We start from the raw sequence: 6,000 nt of genomic DNA, 5'->3' as shown, positions 1-6,000 counted from the left end.
ACAAAATTAATACCAAAATTAGTGTTGGGATATCCCAGCTTATACCATGCACCAAACGACCAGTATAACTTTTGAACCAAACACATGGAATACAAAAAGTCACTGCAATTAATTATTACCATAATAGTTGCAATTACAATTTACATTTTATCATCCTCTTCTGAAAACTAAATCTAGCTCGTGATCTCCTTGGACCTTGATGTCCGATGCCCAATAACAGATAATTAGGTAACCATTATGCAATAGTATGTCAAAGAAGTCATAACAGCATATCTCTTTCACTAACGTTCAAAGTTCAAAGTTGTCACGTGATCAATGTATATTCCACCGATATCTTTGAGATCTGGAGCTCGAGTTATGAAAATGGAGAACAAATTGATAATGACCATTTTAATCTGTGTATAAATTTATTCCGCGCGAATTCAAATTAATCAAACTAATGAGCTACGAACATCAAATACTTAAAGCAAAATTAGATTGGTTTATTATTGTATCGACAATAGTAAACAAGCGTCATTGAATGAGTCGTTTACAATTCCTTTTCCTAGCAATGACTTCCAGTCAACAAGTAAGTCAAATTCCATAGGAATTTCACGGACCAGCCATGACGATCCAAAATATTCTTGTATAAATTATACTACAATTGAAAGAAGAACAGGTCTAAATCTTTAGACGACCAACTCCAACTAAAAAATCTAAGGCAAATGAATATAAAGACACGGCATTGAAAGACAAAACAATGCAATAAAGAAATTCCATACACATAGGAAAAATGTTAAGATTAAAATAGAAGGAATATTGATGATAGGGATGTTTGCACATTAGCGTAGAAAAAGCAAACCTTTTTTCCCTTTTCTATTAATAGCACAGCGACGTATACTAGGCGGCAGACAATACGAGACAAAAGCAAAAGAAACATTCAGCTCTGATATTGATAAATCAATGGGACAAATGTTAGAGTAAATTTTACAAATAGTCACGCAGTATAGTTTTCTTTTTTTGTCACTTAAACTAGTCTCGCGAGGTCCGTGCTAAGCCCAAATCCAACTCTAGATATAAAATTTAATATTTTAATTAAAGAAATATAATTTATGTTGATAATAATTAAACTTCAAATAAGTATATTTTCAATATATTAAAACAAAATTTTCATTTCACTCCGTTAATATCTTAACTTTCCTTTTGATGAAATTATTTACTTCAAATTAAATGCGGAGCCATAATTTGAAATATATGAGTTTCGAATCCTAATTTTTTAAGTTATTTAGTTCTAAATTATTAATTTATACATATTTAATAAACTGTTAAGACAAATACAGAATTTGAACCAAAGTGCTACCGAATCCTATAAAATCGGTAGCTGACACTCTAATTCCGCCCTACTTCAAACTCATTTTGTGTTTAAAAGATTAATTTTAGTTAGCCAAACAAGAAATTTTAAAGATAACCTAATTTTGACCGATAATACTGTCTTCATTTTCAACATTATATGGCATCATTTAATAATTTTTAAAACTATTTGAAAATCATTTTTGTACTAATCTTGGTAAACACATTTGAGCTCATTAAAAGTACAATTAAAGTTTAAAAAAAATGCCTACTTATGAGTAAAAGAATTTTCAGAAATTCTCAAATTTTATAATACAAATATAAAGTAACAGAAATGCTTACATATAAAAATCTATAATAAGCAACAAATGAAAAAGAAGAAAACAAAGAGCAACAAGAAGCAAGAATATCTAGCGAAGAAATGACTATTTTTTAGGTTGATAAATAAGATCAATAGAAGAAAGCAACATGAAAAATAAATTGCAGAGGATGGGGTTGCTCCTCTCTTAATCAGGGGTCTCGTGTTTGAGCCTGAGTATGAAAAAACCCATGGTAGGGATCGCTTCCCTCGATTGGGCCCCATGCGACGCGAATTTGGATTAAGCGAGCTCCAATGCGGGTATCGGATACCAGATAGAAAACAGAAAAATAAGGCAGAATGCTCGATAGCTTTTAAAAAGTAAACTATAAGAACAAAAAATAAATTTGACTTTAAAAAATCAGGACCTAAAAGTAATTAATTGAAAAGTTTGACATTTTTTGGGAAAGTTTTGTGAGGACTACAAAAGCCCGGGCCCAAACTCATGATACAGAAATAGTAAAATTAATTAAGAAAATATAACTTATGTCACAATTTTTTAATTCATAATTAATTTAATTTAGTGCCATTTTAATTATTATCTTGTTGGTAACTCTTTATAATTATTAAGTTTCTTAGTCACATAATTGACTATTTTTTAAAGAAAAAATTATTTATGAGGAAAGAAGTTTGGAAGGAGAATTAAAATACAAATTTTTGGAGGTATCAATGTTTGGTTGGTCAAACTTTTTTAAAAACGTTTTCTCTAGGAACACAATTTCCTTAAAAATGAGGAAAATGACTTCCCTATTGGAAGTAGGAAAATCAAGTTCCACAAATGATATTTTACATTTACTATGTCCCCCCGCCTCTAATACACCTCATCTTCACCCCATCCCCAGCACCCCACAAACCCCACCACCCATAGTACTTGTCCAGATCATATACAAGCGTTTCAAGATAATATTTTTTGTTTCCGAACCGAATGCAAGAAAATATGTAAGAAATACACTTATTTTCCTGAAAAATATTTTTAAAATAAAAATTTCATACAAAATATTTTCTTTCATACCGAACACACCCAAAGAGAAGAGTATGGGGTACTAATTAGTAAGACCTAATAAAGCACGAATTGGAATGAAACCATGACTCCGAAGTTGCATAAATTTTATCAAAATGTGTAATGACAAATAATGTAAAAGGTACTCCCTTGGTTCCTTCTTTTAAGAAATTATTTATTCGAAGTAACACACACGTAGTAAATTACCTTTATTAATCATGCGCTGAAAATTTAAGTTTGACTACTAATACTCTATGTATTTACTTAATGATAAGAGTAATATAGGGAAAAAATTAATAAATCTTTTGTGATTTGCTAAAATAAACAATAAAAAGAAAATTTTATTACTGCTATATATAAGAGACAACCAAAGGGCCTTTGTAGTCCTCACAAAAGTTTCCAATAAAATGGCAAACTTTTCAATTAATTACTTCTAGGTCTTGATCTTATTTTTTAAAGTCAAATTTATTTTTTGTTCTTATGGTCTACTTTTCAAAAGTTGTTGAACCTCCTACCGTATTTTTTCCTATTTTTTTGTTTCCTATCCAACCGGTATCCGCACTGGAGCCCGATTAATCTGGATTCGCGTCGCATAAGGCCTATCCGGGGGAAGCACTCCCCATAAAAAAAAAATCATACCCAGGCTTGAACCCGAGACCCCTGGTTAAGGGAGGAACAACCCTATTCGTTGCACTTTATTTTTCTATTTTTCTCTGTTACTTTCTTCTATTGATCTTATCTATTAACCTAAAATATAGTAATTTCTTCGCTAGATTCTCGCTTCTTGTTGCTCTCTGGTTTTCTCCTTTTTCATTTGTTGCTTATTATAGATTTTTACATGCAGACATTTCTTTTACTTTATATTTGTATTATGAAATTTGAGAATTTCTGAAAATTCTTTTACATACATGTACGCATTTCTTTTACTTTATATTTATGCTTTAATGAGCTCATGTGTGTTTAAAAAGATTTTTACTAAAATAATTTTCAGATAGTTTTAAAAATTATTATATGATGCCATATAGTGTTGAAATGAAAATAGTGTTATCAGTCAAGATCATGTTATCTATAAAATACCTTGCTTGGTTAACTATAATTAATCTTTTAAACACAAAATAAGTTTGAAGCAGGGTGAAATTAGAGTGTCGGTTGCGGATATGGTCGGGTTCGGTGGCGCTTGGGTTCAATTATGTATTTGTCTTAAAAGTTCATTAAATATGTATAGATTATTAATTTAGAAATAAATAACTTCAAAAATCAGGATTGAGAAATCATAAGCTTCAAATTTTGGCTTCGCATATGATTTGAAGTAATAATTTCATCAAACCAGAATTTAAAATATTAAAGGAGTGAAATGAGAGTTTTGCTTTTATATATTGAAAATAAACTTATTTGAAATTTAATCATTAATTACTAACATCAACTATATTTCTTTAATTATACTTTTATATCTTGAGACGGTCGGGCCTCGTGGAACTAGTTTTTAGTATAAAAACAAATACTTCCTCCATCTCAATTTATGTTACATTGTTCGGATTTCGAGATTCAAACATGTCTTTCTTTGACTGTAATTTCTATTTATTTTTAGTATAAAACAAATACGTCCTCCATCTCAACTTTTGTTGCATTGTTCGGATTTCGAGATTCAAACATGTCTTTCTTTGACTATAATTTCTTCATATATCTTTTAAATATTTTAAAATTTCAATTATTGTGACTTATAGTACTTTTAACTTAGTTTCCGATTGTGTGAATTTTATTTCAAAAACTCAAAGATTTCATGCCTGACTTAACGACAAAAATTAAACTATTTGACTATCGAAATTCGAATTGTGCCACATACATTGAGACAAAAGAAGTAAGAAAATAAGAGATCTGCAAAAAATTATACTCCCTCCATCCCATAATAAGTGTCACCTTAGCCAAATTTTTTTGTCCCATAATAAGTGTCACCTTAGAAAACCAACACATAAATTGGCTAGTTTTTTCCAATTCTATCCTTGGACAATAAAGTAACATCTAAATGATGATTGAAAAAGTCATATGGTAACTTAGTATTGTTGGATTCCCAATGTCAAAAGATTTACTTCTCGTGCATGCTCTAATAAAGAGGTAAAAGTAATTTGTTTTTATTATATAGGGATAATTTGATAAACTTCACATTACATTATTGATTTCTTAATATACGTAGACACTTATTATGAGATGGAGGGAGAATATATAGTGTCAAATAGTCCAATTACAAGGCCCAAGGGTAAATGATCATAAGGAACGAATGAGTGCAAAAATGAAATTTAGGAAAAAGCAAAGCCACGTGGAGCAGCCTAACTGCAACAAAGAACATTGAGAGGACGATAATTTTTTTTTATTCTCCCTTATTATATATACTAGTTCTGTGAGGCCCGGGCTTAAACCCAATATATAAAAGTAGATATTTTAATTAAAAAAATATAATTTATGTTGGTAATATTTAAATCTCATATAAGTATATTTTCAATATATAAAAGCAAAGCTTTCATTTCACTCCTTTAATATTTTAACTTTCATTTTGACGAAATTATTTAGAGAAAAGACATCATTTGACCTCTGAACTTGGCACGAAAACTTAGTTTAGCAACTAAACTTAAGTTGTATTTATTTACCCACCTTAACAACTTTCAAGTTAATTAAATACCCCCCTTAGCGGGTGACATGACAAGAAAGTGTGATGACTTTCTCAATAGCGTGTGGAAGGGGGAAAAAAATACTAAAAATGATTCCAGCTGTACATATGTCCTCTTCTAATTGGATGGCAATTTATTATACTTAATTATATTTTTTTAATATTTTATTTTTCCTTTTTTATTCTTTTCTCTCTTTTCTCTTTCTCATCCTCCACCACCACTACCACACCTTCCCCACCGGAATTTCACCGGAAAACATCTTGTTCGACAAATCAACCCAACTGAAAAATCCCATATTTGTCATCTTCATCTTCCTCCTTATCCATGTCATTCAAACCTCACCAGCACCACATTCTTTCATCACAAATTCTATACCCTTCTTCCTCACCCACAAATTCCAACCCAGGTATCATCACTACCGCCACCGCCACCGGAGCTGCGGTCAAACGCCATCCAAGTTCTTCACCTTTTTCTCTTTCCTCTTTTTCCTTTCTCTTTCTTGTTCTTTTCCACCCATCCTCTGCTATTTCCGTCAATATTGTTTCCCCTTCTCCATGTCATTCTCCTTTTCTTTTCTGTTTCTTTGTAAACAAATTTGTTTAATGAGTTTTATTACATAATAAAAGAAATATGAAATTCATTTCTTAGAT

The sequence above is a fragment of the Lycium barbarum genome, chromosome 9 (genome assembly GCF_019175385.1).
Source record: "Lycium barbarum isolate Lr01 chromosome 9, ASM1917538v2, whole genome shotgun sequence".
Lineage (NCBI taxonomy): Eukaryota > Viridiplantae > Streptophyta > Magnoliopsida > Solanales > Solanaceae > Lycium > Lycium barbarum.
This window is presented reverse-complemented; position numbering follows the sequence as displayed.